At 42.8% G+C, this 17,373-nt stretch overlaps 1 non-coding gene across 1 annotated transcript; it reads right to left on the minus strand.

Moving 5' to 3' along the window:
- Positions 1 to 1,288: 1,288 nt before the first annotated feature.
- On the minus strand, positions 1,289 to 1,395 carry LOC120266159. The gene has a single exon (XR_005538002.1). It is a non-coding gene; the product is annotated as a small nucleolar RNA R71 (small nucleolar RNA).
- Positions 1,396 to 17,373: the final 15,978 nt, after the last annotated feature.

The following is a 17,373-nucleotide window of genomic DNA, read 5'->3' on the forward strand; positions in this document are numbered from 1 at the left end:
GTCACAATAGAGTGAAGTACTAAGAGAGAAACTCCGCTGGGGCTTAACTGCGCGAGCAACAGAGTGAAGCGTTGAAGTAATCCTTAGTATCTGGGGCTTAATTGTGAGTAAGGGCCTTTCGCCTAGACCAAAGGGTTAGGTCTACATATAGGAATAGGGTTTATCACTTGGAATTCCTAGAGTATCTTGCAACTTTGCACAGTGTGAGGTGTTGAGACTAATCAATTTCTCCGACGGGGCATAGTGTAGAGTTAGTCATGGTTGACCTTAGGTTTGGGACCGTGTATCTTAGGATGTCCACAACCCATTAAGCATTAGTTAGGAAGCATAATAGTTGGTTTTGCACTTGAAGGGATAATCATATTTGGAATAATATTCGAGTACTCCACTTCATATCGATTGCCTTTCCTCTCCCGTATTTGTGCCTCTCTTTCTTATTTCTTTTATTTTTGTCTACATTACATCTTATCAAAACAATCATTATTTCATCTTCGCTTGGTTAAGTAGCAATCTTGGTGTTTTTATTCCCTACTCCCTGTGAATATGATACCCACTCACCTGGGATTTATTACTTCTATAAACCCTTGTACTTGTGGGTCACACACAAGGTGTGTGTCAAGTTTTTGGCACCATTGCCGGTGAGTAGGCGTTTAGAGATACTTTGCACTTTGCTATCTTAGCTATTCATTCATTCATCCTATTTCACATCTCCTTATTCTATCATCGTTTTGATTTGTTTTCTTTCTTTTGGTGTAGCTCCAGGTTATGAACCGAGGGAACCCTTTGATATTCATTGAAGGTGATCCTGAACTTAAACATACACTCAGAAGAAGGGGTAAAGAACCTATGCAAGAACCGTCCAATCAAGTTGAAATAGAAGTTGAAGGGTCAGACAATATGGCAGAGCTAAATGAACAGCAGAGAACACTTTCTGACTATACCAGACCCTCAGTTTTGGGCACACAATCTAGTATAGTGCGACCCCCGATTATAGCTCCAAATTTTGAGCTAAAGCTGACATTCATCTAGATGATTTAGTAGTCAGCTCAGTGCAATGGTTTGGCCTATGAGGATCCAAACAATCACATCAAAAAATTCTTGGAAGTTTGTGACATGCAAAAGATCAACGGAGTTTCGGATGATGCTATCAGATTGAGGGCTTTCCCATTCTCTCTCAAAGAAAGAGCCCAAACAGTGGCTTTATTCCTTGCCAAAAGCATCCTTCACGACTTGGAATGAGATGGTCGAAGCTTTCCTTGCAAGATACTTCCGTCCGGGAAAGTCAGCAAAGCTTCGTAATGAGATATCGTCGTTTGTTGAAATGGAGTTTGAATCCTTGTTTGAGACGTAGGAGCGATTCAATGATCTCTTGCGGAAGTGTCCACAACATGGATTTCCCGAATAGATGATCATTTAAAATTTTTACAACGAGTTGAATCCAAGTACAAGACAACTTCTAAATGCCACCGTAGGGGGTACAATAGGGAGCAAGACCCCTGATGAAGCCCGATAGTTGGTAGAAGAAATTGACATAAATAGCTACCAATGGAATGCAAGGGAAATAAAGAAAGTTGCCGGACTCCATGAGATCGATGCGGTTATATCTTTGGCAGCCCAAGAAGAGGTATTGAGCAAGAAATTGGATATATTGACTTCACTGATGGTGGACGCTATCATGAGTTGTGATGGTTGTGGGGGTTCACATATGCCGTCTGATTGTCATATTTCGATTGCTACTTTAGCCCCGACTGAACAAGTAGACTTTGTAGGTAATTCGGGAAAAGTACAAGGTAATACTTATAGCAACACCTACAACCAAGGGTGAAGGAACCACCCAAATTTCTTATGGAGTAACCAACGGTAGCAAAAGGCCATAGCACCATCGGGTTTTCAACAATAACAAGCCCCAAACCTGGAGAATAGAGTTTCAGGCTTGGAGACCCGGATGACTGACTTATAGAAAGCCTTGACCAGATTTGTGCAATTACTGGATACACAGATTTAATCGGTCAAGGCTACACTTCGCAACCACACTACTTCATTGCATAATTTAGATATTCAAGTGGAGCAAATTGTGAAGTCTCTATCGAAGAGACCACAAGGAAGCTTGCCGAGTATCACCGAGACGAATCCACGAGAACATGTGAAGATGATCACTTTGAGAAGTGGTCATGAGGTCGAGGGTAGGCTTCCAAGTGAGAAGACCAATGTTGAAGCACCCGAGGTCATGGAGGTTAAGCAAAAAGCAAACAAGGAGAAGGAGGTGGCACACCCACCTTAAAAGCCAAGAATCCCTTATCCTTCAAGATTGAAGAACGACCAAAATGATGAGTAATACAAGAAGTTCTTGGGTCTATTCAAGCAATTGCACATCAACATTCCTTTTGTGGAGGCGTTGTCTCAAATAGCTCGGTATGTTAAGTTCTTGAAAGATCTTTTGACCAACAAGAGGAAGTTAGAAGAGAGTGCATCGGTGATCCTAGATGCCTCTTGTTCGGTGGTGTTGCAAAAGATTATGCCAAATAAGAAGAAAGACCTCGAAAGCTTCATCATTCCGTGCAACATCGGCAATTTAGGTGAAGAGATGACATTGGAGGATTTAGGGGCTAGTATCAACGTCATGCCATATTCTTTTTTTTCAGAAGCTAGGCTTGGGAGAGCGTAGGCCCACTCAGATGATATTACAATTGGCAATCCGAACGGTGAGACTTCCGAGGGGCATCATTGAAGACATGCTTGTCAAAGTTGACAAGTATATATTTCTTGTAGACTTCGTAGTATTGGACATCGATGAGGATCCTGATGTTTGTTTGATACTTGGAAGGCCATTCTTACGCACTTCCAAGGCACCAATCGACATGGATGGTGGGGAGTTAACACTGAGGGTGGGCGACAACAAATTGACCTACCGCCTCATCGAAGCTATGCGACATTCTCTTGACTTTGATGATACTCTCTACTTTCTTAACACTACTGATAACTAATCGATGAATAAGTGCAGGAAATGTTGAATCCAGACCGGTACAAGGGGTTGACAGACCAAGAAGTGGAGGAGTAAGAAGTAATGATACTTAGTCTAGGGGAGAAAGTACCTTCTACCCTGGGGATTGTGATGAAGATGCTTCAGAAGATAAAGAGAGCAAGGAGAAGCCACAAGAAATGCCCCAAGTCTATTGGGGATGCAAAAGAACGGAACAAGGGTGACGAACCCTCATGTGGTAACAAGCTTGATAACTCCCCCTCTACCTTCAAGAGACTTTGTTCATCATGTTTTCAGGTCATGGGTAAGAGAGAAACCTTCATCTATGAGTCCCCGTGAGGTAAGGCAAGGTACATCAAGCTAAGTGAACTTAAACAAGAGCTTCTTGGGAGGCAACCCAAGTCTTTATTGTTTTCTAGTTCTTAGTTTAGTGTTTTCATGAATAAGCCTTGAGTGTTGGTGTCTTGATCTTTTAGATGCTATTGCTATGATTTTTCTCATGGATTATTCGGTGTTATCGTGTGCTTTAATATGTGTGGCAAAGTTCTTGGTCGTTTGAGCATGTTTTAAATGATTTCTCTTGTTAATGTTGCATTATATGGCAGGCTCTGAGTGTGTATACATGTTCATGAATTTTCTGCAGAGCTTGTAGATTTTTCAAAGTTAACTAGAGAAGGCACACGACCGCGTGGAATTCCCACACGGGCGTGTGTTTTTCGTTCAGAGCTCATCCCGAGAGGACACACGGGCGTGCGTTTGCCCCTGTGAATGACCTTGTAATGGTCACATGCCCGTGTGGTAATTCCACAAGGGCGTGTGTTTCTCTACAAAGACATAGAGATTTATCCCGAGAAGACACAAGGGCGTGCGTCTGCCATTGTTCTAACCCTGTGACTAATATACGGGCGTGGGTAAATTTCACACACACATGTGGATCTTTGCAGAGAGTTTTCATCCATCCCAAGAAGACACAGGGGCGTATGAGTATCCCTGTAAGTAACCCTATGAAAGTTCCACACACCCATGTGGAATTTTCACAGGGGCATGTGGAACACTTAGAGAATTTTCTTTGATGGATAGAGAAGCCACAAGGGCATGTGGGTTCCCTTGTGGGTCGGGCACACGGGCATGGGGAATTTCCATACGCCCATGTGGATGCATTCAGAGACAAAGTGTGCTATCCCGAGAGCGCACAAGGGCATGCGTCTGCCCCTGTGAAGCCCTCCTGTGGAGTTGCACAGGTGTGGGTAATTTCCACACGCTCGTGTGGATGTGCAGAATTCCAAGAGATCCTGGTTTTCCTTAAAATCACTTCACGTGTCTTCATCTTCACACCCCCAATCGCTTAGAGAATACACTTTTTCATTCCCTTGATCTTTCACCGTCGATTTAGCAAGGTTTTCCGTGATTTTTCCGGCCGATTTTAAGAGTTTTCATCTCCTTCTCATATGTAAACTTTCATTCTCTCATTTCTTTGCCATACTTGATTTTAATTGGTTAAAATGGTGAATGTTGCTTCGCTTCTATAAATAGATGTTCCATGCATGCTTAGAATAAGTTTAGAGATGAAGTTGTGGTGTATTTTCGGAATTTTGGTATACGGCCGTGCGGTTTTCACGTCTCGCGAATCCTCATGGGCATGTCGATTCTTATTCAATTTTTGCAGATATGGCACCTCGGTCGAAGAAGCAAGCTAACAAGAGCCCACGTGAGCCATCTCCTGAGCTGGAGGATTTGGGATTCGCTATTCCCGGGCACCATGTCCAATTTGAGTGGCTATCGAAGCTTAGGTTTGGATAGTCGTGGTATTTAGATTTGAGTGCACTGAGAGAGGTACAATGAAGCGACGAACTAGACGCTGAGGTCTAGGAGCTGTTGGCTGTAGGAAGCTAGAGGAGGTTATTATAGATTCGAGAGCCAGCTTTCCGTGCATTGACGCTCGAGGTTCTAGAGTCTTTTCAGTTCGACCAGTCATATTCGAGATTCGATAGTGTTGACACCGTGCAGTTCCTAGCATTTGGACATTATTACAGTATGAGTGTTACATAGTTTTTGATCTACATGGGATTATATGATGAGGCTTTTACTGACATGAAGGAGTACAGGCGCTTACCGACTGATTATCCTGATAGCTTAACTCCTCAGAGAGTGTATGGGATGTTATGTGGATAAGGTCAGTGTGAGCCAGGAGTGTCTAAGGCCACATGCCTGTCCCGACTGAGGTATAGATACATACATGCAGTGCTCAGTAGATCAGTGAGTGGTCGAGGTGAGAGCATAGGTGTTTTGTGTTGGTAGGATTTGCTTTACTTATTTTTGATGGTCCAGCGCGAGCCGATTCATCTTGGGCATATCATGGCCGATTATCTTCATCATCAAGGCTAGTATGCTAGAGTCGGTGTTCTATTCTCAGTTCCATACATTACCAGACTTATCATGGGGTTGGGATTATTAGACACTATCATGGGGGCCGAGAAAGCATTGTACTGACTCCACTTGGCATATACACTATGAGATTGATGGGGATGGTTCGGAGATGTGGACCAGGATTGTATATGATGATCATTCCCCATTTTGAGACAACTAGGGGTGGAGAGGATGTAGCTGAGGGATCACAACAAGCTCTCGAGCCTCAGCCCGAGCATACGGAGGCCGAGGCACCCCCTGTAGCATAGGAGCCGCCACCAGTGCACATGTTCTCCCCATCTCGAGCCTATGATCATTTTGAGAGGCTCGAGGGTGCTATGGGGTTGTTACAGACCGAGATCGCCGAGGTTCGCGCGAACACAGGCCGCGCAACACACAGAGGTAATGGCATGTCTCGACATCCTATAGCAGTTATGATAAGTGTTTGTGTGATAAGAATCCGAAGTGTTCTTTCCTTATGATGAGCATTACTTTTATCGGGTTTTAGCGCTAATATGTGTGCACTATTTGGAGGAAAATCTTGAAAAGGTTCAAACGCGAAGACATAAGTTGGGTTGAAGATGCAAGAATGTGTGGCAACCTCCTTGTATTCAAGTTAGAACGATGGTTTGGAGGGGCACAAGGGTAGTTATATTCGAGTATCACGGCTTGTGCATTGATTGAAAGATCTTCACCAATGAAGCCGTTTATTGAAGAAGCAAAGCGATCTACAGACATAAACATGTGTCCGTTTATGTTACCTCAATGAAAGCATGGATTCGGGAATGTTTTAGGCCGACAGCAAGTACTGTAGCAAAACACCGTAGAAATTCATTGTAGCAGGTACTGTTTACAGCCGACCGAAAAAGTAAAGTTCAGAGAATCCACAAGGGTGTGTGGAACTTATCCACTCCCGTGCAGAATTTCCACAGGCCCGTGTAGAAAAGCCACAGGGGCATGTGGATACCCCATTCCAGCCCTATTTAAGACGATTTCAGCCCCGATTTCTGCATTTTTTCTCCATCTTTTACCCAACTTGAGAGAGGGCTACGGCTTGGGTTTTGAGAGGTATTAGCAAGGGATATGGAGAGGTTCTATGGCTTTGACATTGTGCTCCATTTGGAAGAAGGTTAGTGGGAGAGCTTTCGTCGGCAATCGATTCAGCGAGGTGTATCCTAGGCAGGACAAAGGGATCTTTGGAAGAGTCGAGGCTTCTCCACAAGACCATCATCACGACTATCGAGGGGGTTTTGTATGGATTACTTGCTTTTACATTCGATTTAATTGTTGATTATAACTAGCTCCATGGAGAGCTAAGCCCCTAGTGGGTACTTGGATTTCTGAACCCTAGGATGTATTTGTTTCATTAAACCTTTTATTATGCTTTCATTAATTGATGCTTTAATTGAGTTCCAATCTTGAATGCTTGATTGAATGAATACTCCCTTAGAGTGACCCTAGGGTTGAGAGTTCTTATTGGTAACCCTTGTGAGTGAGTGACACACCATGAGAGTTAGACAAAGCTAGATTGGAGAGGGTTGAGAGGGTGAGTCGAGAGGTAGCGGAGCGTCCCCTCTCCCCTTCGGTGTGATTTATCCTACCTCCATTTCCTCGAGTTCTTGCGATCATAGTCGAGAGGAATTTTTCGTAGAGCCTGCAGAGCTTTTATAGCATCCAGAGAAAACGCACGGGCGTGCAAAATTTCGACACGCCCGTAGATTTGCATTGTGAGCTCGTCCAGAGAAGGCATATTGGCCTGGACTCACCCCTGTGAGTGACTTGGTGATATCCGCATGTCTGTGGGTAATTTCCACAGGGGCGTGCATCTTCCTGCACATACTTAGAAATTTTTCCCTAGAGCACACAGGGGCGTGGACTTGCCCCAGTGGGCGATCCTGTGACAGACGCACGGGCGTGGGTATTTTTTGCACGCCAGTGTGGATCTCTACAGAAGAGCTCTCCTCCATCCAGAGAATACACAGGGGCTTGCGTCTGCCCCTGTGAACTTCCAGTAATAATCCTCACTCATGCGGAATTTCCACACGGGCGTGCGAAACACTTAATGAATTTTCTTGGTTGGCCAGAGAGTCCACAGGGGCGTGCGTCTGTCCCCATGGGTCGGGCGCACAGGAGTGGGTAATTTTTGCACGCCCGTACGGTTGCATTCAGAAACATTGTGTGTTTTTCTAGGAGCACACAGGGTCGTGCATCTGCCCATGTGGCTCTCCCCTGTGGAGAGGCACGGGCGTGGCTAATTTCCGCACGCCCGCGTGGATGTGCAAAATTCTAAGAGACACGATTTTCCTTTAAAAAAACATCTCGTTGAAATTTTCATCCATTACCCTTCCAGACACTCGAAAACCTCTCTTAAATAATTTCCCGATCTCTCACCACTGTTTTAGAGGGATTTCTAGTCAATTTCCATACCGAATTCGAAGTTTTCATACCCATTTCATCGGTAAACCTTTTACTCTCTCTTTTTTTTGCCATTTCTTGTTGTTAGTGGATCAAAAGGCTTGCGTTGAATGCAATTTTCACTTTATAGTGGTTTATGCATGTTTAGAAAGCATTTTACCATGGTTTTAAGCTGTATTTTTTGAGCATTGGCGTGCGACCATGTGATTTTCATGCCCTACAGATCTACACGGGTATGGGTAATTTCCACAAGCGTGTGGAATTCTGCAGTATGGTTTTTTAAGCTTATTTGATCATTTTTTTCATCATTTCTCGTAGGTATGACACCGAGCTCGAAGAAGCAAAAGGGTAAGCATCCTCAAGAGACTTCACCTGAGTTGGGACATATTGAATTCTCAAACCCTGAGCATCAAGCTAGATTCGAGAGGCCATCGAGACTTAGGTTTGGACAATCCCGGTTCGTGGACTTGAGTGTGCTGAGTAAGGTCCAGCGAGGAGATGAGTTGGCCAGGAAGATTGACGCGCTGCTGGCCATGGCAAGCTGGAGGAGATTATTGTCGATACGAGAGCCAGTTATCTGCACACTGGCACTAGAGGTTCTAGTGTCTTTTGAGTTCGGGCAGCCATATGGGAGATTTGACATCATTGATGTCATACAGTTCCGAGGGTTCAATCGCCATTTTACCATGAGTGTCACTGAGTTGTCAGTTCGTATAGGCTTGTATGATGAGACATATACAGATACTGAGGAGTATAGACACTTGGTGACAAATTACCTTGGCACCATGACCCACCGCAAGCTTACGAAGCCTTGTGCGGACAGGGGCAGTATGAACTGGAAGTGTCCAAGGCCACATGTTTATCCCGGCTGAGCTACAGGTATTTATTCACCGTCCTTAGCAGATCTGTGAATGGCCGAGACGACAACACATGAGTTTTGAGCCTACAGGGGTTACTTTATTTGTATTCCATGGTCCGAACCATGCCGATTCACCTGGGGCACGTTGTGGCAGACTACCTATGATACCAGGGCCTGAATGGGAGAGGGGGAGTATTATTTGCTGGTCTCTACATCACTAGACTTATTCGGGGGATGGACCTCGTGGATGCTATTCAGGATGCCGAAAAGACAGCTATTCCTTGTTCGCTTGGACTCGATACTCTCAGGATGATGGGATTAGTGCGCAGATATGGGCCTGGAGTTTACATTTTGGCCACATCCACCACTGAGAGTGCCGAGGGTGGAGGGGATACAGTGAAGGATTCCGCACCGATGGCGACCGAGACCTCAGGGCGCATGATTACACTTTCCAGAGCCTACGATCATATTGAGAGGCTTGAGAGCACTATGAGTGTATTGTGGTCTAAGATCATCGAGATTCAGGTGATACGTCAGCACAGTATACTGAGATAGTGGTCCGTTTTGACGTGTTACAACAGCTATTGATTGGCAGACCTCTAGCCCCTTCAGCATCACCATCACCAGCTCTTCCTGCATTTTTTGAGTACCCAGCAAGAGCAGCAGAGCCAGAGCGTGACATTGACACTTAACTTCATTTTCATTTCTTTACTTTTGCATTTCATTTTGGACTTGTATATTTAGAAAGGACTTTCCTTTTGAGTTTATTTTCGATTTGATACTTCGAGTTGTATTCATTGCTTTATCCTTTATTTACTCGAGTTGTTTTTGTTTTTATTGAGCTTCACTGAACCCCCTCGTGTCTGCATACAGATGGTTTTGTCAGTGTGCGAATTGAGAACTAGTCATGGACACGGCCAAGGTGTTTCGGCACTTGGCCATGTGTGTTTCACAACCCGTTGGAACAACACTCCCAAGGATTTAGCTCTATCAAATGCAACACTAGGGGTCATAGGATTATTGTTTTGATTGTTTCTCCCACATATATTCTTGTTTGATATATTATGAGTGAGCTTGCGTGTGTACATTGGGGATAATGTACAACTTAAGTGTGTGTGTGTGTGTGTGGGGTGGGGGGGGGGTTCATAATGCACATCTCCCTTTATATTAGTTTTTGATTGATATACATGCTCATATAGCCAATGGCAGTTCACCTTAGTTTCAATGATTGTATTCTTCAGTTTAAGAGAATTTTTAACATTGAATGTTCTCATGCTCTAGTTCTTGCTAGAATTCCTAGGAATTTTTGCCCGATTGACACTTATTGCACTACTCACTCTTTAAAAACTCTTTTGGAAAGTTAAGTTTGATGTTAAAGGGACTAGTAATCGTTGTTTCTTTTGTAATAAAAAAAATATATACATAGTTTTATTATTTAGTTGTGCTTGTTGGGTGGAAAGAGCTACCACCTATGAAGTATAAAGCTACTCTCAAAAGTCCGATACTAGTTATGCCCTAATGAGAGAAAGAACTATCTCATAGGATGAATGAAAAATACCACCCCGATAGAAAGAGCTACCACCTCAAAAGTGTGAAAGCCACCTCAGCGGCCGCTTTGGAAAAGGCTACCTTAGAGGATGTGTGAAGCTACTACCATCTTTTTAATTTTTGTTGCTTTGTATAGATAAATAATTCCCTTATACTTAGAACTTTGAGGAGTATACCTTGGGTTGACTTGATTGAATTTACACACACTTACATGATTTCGGATTTGTTGTCCGTTTTTATTCAAGTTTTAGCTATAGCATGGATTTTTTTGTATTTAATGTTAAAATTTCCCTTACTTGTAGAATGATCTCTTTGCATGTTTTGGTGAACCTAAGGCCAAGCACTTCCATATTTCCTTCGTCTATACTTCAATGTTTTAATTTTTTGCTTGAGGACAAGCAAAAGCTTAAGTGTGGGGGAGTTTGATAAGTGTTTGTGCGATAAGAATACGAAGTGTTCTTTCCTTATGATGAGCATTACTTTTATAGGGTTTTAGCGCTAATATGTGTGCATTTATGTTACTTTCATGCATATAGTGTTGTGAAGCCAAATGGTAAAGAAACAAGCTAATGTAGATCGTGAACGCACTATTTGGAGGAAATCTTAAGAAGGTTCAAACGCGAAGACATAAGTCGGGTTCAAGACGCAAGAATGTGTGCCAACCTCCTTGTATTCAAGTTAGCACGATGGTTTGGAGGGGCACAAGGGCAGTCCCATTCAAGTATCCCAGCTTGTGCATTGATAGCAAGATCTTTACCAATGAAGCTGTTTATTAAAGAAGCAAAGCGATCTACGACATAAACGTGTGCCCGTTTACATTACCATAATGAAAGCATGGATTCGGGAATGTTTTGGGGCAGTATTGTATCAGGTTATTGTAGCAAAACGCTGTAGAAATTCACTATAGCAGGTACTATTCACAGTTAGTCGGAAAAAGTGAAGTTCAGAGAATCCACACGGGTAAGGAATCTCTCCAAATTTCATTCTAGGTGATTACTCATAGATGCCAATACAGATTCCTCAAATTAATCTAACACACTGTCTAGTTCACCATTCTGATCCTGAATTCTGGAAATGTACTCAACAACTGATTCTTCTACTGGATGGTGAATATTGTAGTGCTCTGGCAAAGGCAAACACTATGTGGGTTATGCTGCAAACAGTTGAACTTTCTGTTCTATGTTTTTAAACATCCCTGTGATTGTGTCAAATAATTCGGGTATGTTGATCATTTTTTTCTGTACAAAAAAGAAAGACAAACAAATCAGAAAGATGAAAGAATAAGGAGATATGAAAGAGAATGAATGAATAGCTAAGATAGCAAACTACAAAGTATCTCTAAAGGCCTACTCCCGGTAACGGCGCCAAAAACTTGACAACGCCCTTGCGTGTGACAAGCAAGTACACGGGTTTATGGGGTATCGTATCCACAGGGAGTAGGGAGTAAAAATACTTAAATTGCTACATAACCACATGAAAGTCAACAATGATAATGCTGATAAAATGTAATGAAAACAAAGATAAAAAAAAATAAGAATGAGAGGCAAAAGTAAGTGAGAGGTAAGGCAATCGATAGAAAGTGGGGTACTCGGGCAATGCTCCCCCGAGGATTAATGTTTCAAGTCCAATACCCACTACTATACTTCCTAATCAATGCTCAATGAGTCATGGAAATACTTAAGCACACAGTACCAAATCAAAGGTCAACCGTGACAAACTCTATACTATGTCCTGGCGAAGAAATCTCTCAGTCTCAGCACCTCACACTGTGTAAAGTTACATGGAGTTCTAGGGAATCCAAGTTATAAACCCTCTTCCTATGTATATACCTAACCCTTTGGTCAAGGCGAAAGGCCCCAAATCACATTTAAGCCTTAGACACTAGAGTTCCTTCAATGCTTCACTCCGTTGCTCACGCAACTAAGTCCCAGCGGAGTTCATCATCTAGAACTTCACTCTATTGTAACCGCCAAGAACTCAAGGAAATTGAGGTAGGATAAATCACACCGGAGGAGAAAGGGGACGCTCCGCTACCTCACGACTCACCCTCTCAACCCTCTCCCATTAAGCAATGTCTAACCCTCGTAGTGTTTCACTCATCTATAATGGTTACCAAGATGGACTATCAACCCTAGTGTCACTCTAGGGGAGAAATCATTACACAAGCACTCAAGATTGGAACTCAATTGAAACATCAATTAAGGAAAGCATAATAAAATATCATTGAAACAATAACATCCTAGGGTTTACAAAATCCAAGTACCCACTAGCGGTTTAGCTCTCCATGGAGCACAATATAATCAACAATGAAATCGAAAGTAAAAATAATTGTCCTATAAGAAAACCCCCTCGGTAGTCATGTCGATGGTCTAGTGGAGTAGCCAAGTCTTCTCCAAAGGTAACCTTGTCCGGCCTAGGACACACCTCGCCAAATCTATGCTCGACGAAAGCTCCCACAATAACCTTCTTCCAAGCAAATCGTGGTGTCGAGTCCCTCAAACCACTCCAAAGACTTGCCAAAAGCCTCTCTAAACCCATAGCCGACGGCTTCCCAAACGATGGAGAAAAGTGGAAGAGAAGAGGGGAAAAAGATCCCCAAAATCGGGCTGAATCACGGCTTAAATAGGGCTAGAATAGAGCATCCACAGGCCCCTATAGACCTCCCACACTGGCCTTTGGAATTTTCACACGTGCTTGGGGAATTTCCACACGCTAGTGTGGATTCTCTAGAAATCCTATTTTTGGCCAGCTATAAACAGTAATTGCTACAATACTTGCTACAGTAACCTGCTACAATACTCGGCCAAAAAACTCCCAATTCCACACTTTTCATCGAGGCAACATAAATGGGAACACGTTTATGCCGTAGATCACAACTCTTCTTCAATCAAAGGCTTCGTTGGTGAAGATCTTGTTATCAATGCACAAGTCGGGAATACGCAAATGTGACTACCTTTGTGCCCCTCCAACTCATTGTAATGACTTGAATTCATGGAGGTTGGCACACATTTACGTACCATGGAGTCCCACTTGTGTCTTCGCGTTTGTTCCTTCTAATATTCCACCAAATAATGTGTTTATGATCTACTTTTTGCTTCTTTTCTCAATACTTAGCTTCACAACCCTACATGCACAAAAGAACACAAATACACATGTATTAGCGCTTAAACCTGCTAAAAGTAATGCTCATCATAAGGAAAGAAAATTCACATTCTTATCACACAAGCACTTATCACTAGTATCCGACTTATGAGAGTAGCTTCATACTTCATAGGTGGTAGCTCTTTCCACCACCAATGCATATAAATCAAATACAATTTTTTTCTCTTTTAACATCGAACTTGAGTTTCCAAAAGAGTTTAATGAGCGAGATGTGCAACAATTGTCAATCGGGTAAAAATTCCTAGAAATTCAAGTAAAAACTAGAGCCTGAAAACCTTCATTGTTAAAAAATTCTCCTAAACTCAAGAATACCATCATTGCAAGTTAGGTGAATAGCCATTGTCTACATGAGCATGCACAATCAAAGTATAAGTATAAAGGACATGTGTAAAGCAAACTCTCCCCGCACTTAAGATGTACATTGCCCTCAATGTACACATGCAAGTATAATAAAAGTATAGCAATTAATCATATATGTGGGAATGGGAAATTGAAACAATACTCCCCTGAACTCCTAGTAGTGTGTTTGGTGGAGCTAAATTCCTTGGGAGTGGAGTTCCACCGGGTGGTGAACCAAACACAGGCAAGTGTAAAAACACATTGGCCGTGCCCATGACTAGTTCTTAATTTCCATACTGACAAGACCATCTGCACACATACATAGGGGAGATTCAGTGAAGCTCAATGAAAACAAAATAAACTCGAGTATATAAAAGATAGAGCAATAAAATACAACTTGAGACAAAAATAAAAGATAAACACGGATGGAGGATCCTTTCTGAGTATACAACTCCAAACTAAAATACAGAAATGGAATGCAAAAATGTAAAAGCAAAGAAAAGTAAAGACGCATCAAGCATCGATGTCTAGATGGGGCTTCTCTACTGCTGTTGCTGATGCAGGTGATGATACGGATGCTGGTAAATCAATCTGTACCTGAATTGGTGATGGTGGAGCTGTGGATGCCTAAGGGGTCCGGGGTCTCATGATGAATGGTGAGGCGACATCTCGCTCTAATAGCTTGATAACGCCTTGGGTATGTCCCGCAAGTGCACGGGTTTATCGAGTAATGAAAACCCAGGTGAGTGGGTATCATATCCATAAGGAGTAGAGAATAAAAATACTTAAATTGTTTCTTAACCAAGTGAAAGATGAATAATGATTTTGTTAACAAGATGTAATGTAAACAAGAATAAAAGAGACAGGAAAGAGAAGCACAAGTAAAGGGGAGGTAAGGCAATCGATATAAATGGGGTACTCGGATATTGTTCCGCCTAGGACGATCGTTTCAAGTGCAAAACCCTTTATTCTGCTTTCTAACTAATGCATTAATGAGTCATAGAGATCCTTCAATACATGGTCCCAAATCTAAGGTCAACCATGCCCGACTCTATACATACACCGGAGGAGAAATTGAACAATCTCAACGCCTCACATTCGTACAGAATCATAATGAGTTCTAGAGATTCCAAGTGATAAATCCTCTTCTTAGATGTATACCTAACCCTTTGGTCCAGGTGGAAGGTCCTTAGTAACAATTAAATTCTAGGTGCTAAAATCACTTCAACGCCTCACTCCGTTGCCTCTGCAATTAAGCCCCAGCGGAAAGTCATCCCTTAGCACATTCATTCTACTATGACCACAAGAACTCAAGGAAATGGAGGTTGAATAAATCATACCAAAGGCGAAAGGGGACGCCCCGCTACCTCTCAACTCATCCTCTCAACCCTCTCCAATCTAGCTTTGTCTAACTCTCGTGGTGTGTCACTCACTCACAAGAGTTACCAATAAGAACTCTCAACCCTAGTGTTACTCTAAGGGAGTATTCATTCAATCAAGAATTCAAGATTGGAACTCAATTAAAGCATCAATTAATGAAAGCATAATAAAAGGTTTAATGAAACAAATACATCCTAGGGTTGACAAATCCAAGTACCCACTAGGGGGTTTAGCTCTCCATGGAGCTAGTTACAATCAACAATGAAATCAAATGTAAAAGCAAGTAATCCATGGAAAACCCCCTCGATTGTTATGATGATGGTCTTGTGGAGAAGCCTCGACTCTTCCAAAGGTCCCCTTGTCCGGCCTAGGATACACCTCGCCGGATCGGTGCCGATGAAAGCTCTCCCACTAACCTTCTTCAAAATGGAGCGTGATGTCAAAGCCGTATAACCTCTCCAAATCCCTTGCCAATACCTCTTAAAACCCTAGCCTCAGCACTCTCTCAAATTGGGGAAAAGATGGAGAAAAGAATGCTGAAAATTGGCTTTAAATAGGGCTGGAATCGGGCATCCACACGCCCTTGTGGATTCTCCACACGAGCATGTGAAAATTCCACATGGGCGTGTCCAATCTTGAGTGCTTGTGTGATTTCTACCCTAGAGTGACACTAGGATTGAGAGTCCATCTTGGTAACCATTGTAGATGAGTAACACAATATGAGGGTTAGACATTGCTTGATTGGAGAGGGTTGAGAGGGTGAGTCGAGTTGTAGCGGAGCGTCCCACTTTCTCCTCTGGTGTGATTTATCCTACCTCGATTTTCTTGAGTTCTTGGCGGTTATAATAGAGTGAAGTTCTAGAGGATGAACTCCGCTGGGACTTAGTTGCGTGAGCAACAGAGTGAAGCGTTGAAGGAACTCTAGTGTTTAGGGGCTTAGATGTGACTAGGGCCCTTTCGCCTGACCAAAGGGTTAGGTCTATAGATAGGAAGAGGGTTTATCACTTGGATTACCTAGAACTACATGCAACTTTACACAGTGTGAGGTGTTGAGACTGAGTGATTTCTCCACTGGGAGATAGTGTAGAGTTAGTCACGATTGACCTTAGATTTGGGACGTTGTGCTTAAGGATTTCCATGATTATTTAGCATTGATTAGGAAGTATAATAGTTGTTTTTGCACTTGAAACATTAATCCTAGGGGGAGCATTGCCCGAGTACCCCACTTCTATCGATTACCTTACCTCTCACTTACTTTTGCCTCTCATTCTTGTTTCTTTTTATCTTTGTTTTCATTACATTTTATGAACACTATCATTGCTCACTTTCATGTGGTTTTAAGTATTTTTACTCCCTACTCCATGTGGATACAATGCCCCACTAACCTGGGATTTATTACTTGACAAACCCAATGCACTTGTGGGTCACACGCAAGGGGTGTTGTCAAGTTTTTGGCGCCGTTGCCGGGAGTAGGCATTTAGAGAAAGCCTTGACCTGATTTGTGTAATCATCGGATACACAGTTTCAGTCGGTCGAAGCTACACTTCAACCACACCACTTTATTACACAATCTAGAGAATCAAGTTGGGAAAATTGTGAAGTCTTTATCGAAGAAACCACAAGGAAGCCAACCGAGTAATATTGAGACTAATCCGAGAGAACATGTAAAGGTGATCACTTTGAGAAGTGGTCATGATTTTGAGTGTAGGTTTCCAAGTGAGAAGACTAATGTCGAAGCAGCCGAGGTCGTGGAGGTTGAGGAGAGAGCAAACAAGGAGAGCGAGGTGGCACCCCTACCTTACAAGCTGAGAATTCCCTACCCTTCAAGACTGAAGAACGACCAAAATGATGAGCAGTACAAGAAGTTATTGGGCCTATTTAAGCAATTGCACATCAACATTCCTTTTGTGGAGGCGTTGTCTCAAATACCTCGGTATGCTAAGTTCTTGAAAGATTTATTGACCAACAAGAGGAAGTTGGAGGAGAGTGCATCGGTGATCTTAGGTGTCTCTTGTTCGGCGGTGTTGTAAAAGAATATGCCAAACAAGAAGAAAGACCCTGGAAGCTTCATCATCCTATGCAACATTGGTAATATGGGTGAAGAAATGGCATTAGCTGACTTTGGGGATAGTATCAACGTCATGCCATATACCTTTTTCAAGAAGCTAGGATTTGGAGAGCTTAGGCTCACCTGGATGACATTGCAATTGGCGGAACGAACAGTGGGACATCCGAGGGGCATCATTGAAGACATACTTGTCAAGGTGGACAAGTACATATTTCC

The sequence above is a fragment of the Dioscorea cayenensis genome, chromosome 7 (genome assembly GCF_009730915.1).
Source record: "Dioscorea cayenensis subsp. rotundata cultivar TDr96_F1 chromosome 7, TDr96_F1_v2_PseudoChromosome.rev07_lg8_w22 25.fasta, whole genome shotgun sequence".
Lineage (NCBI taxonomy): Eukaryota > Viridiplantae > Streptophyta > Magnoliopsida > Dioscoreales > Dioscoreaceae > Dioscorea > Dioscorea cayenensis.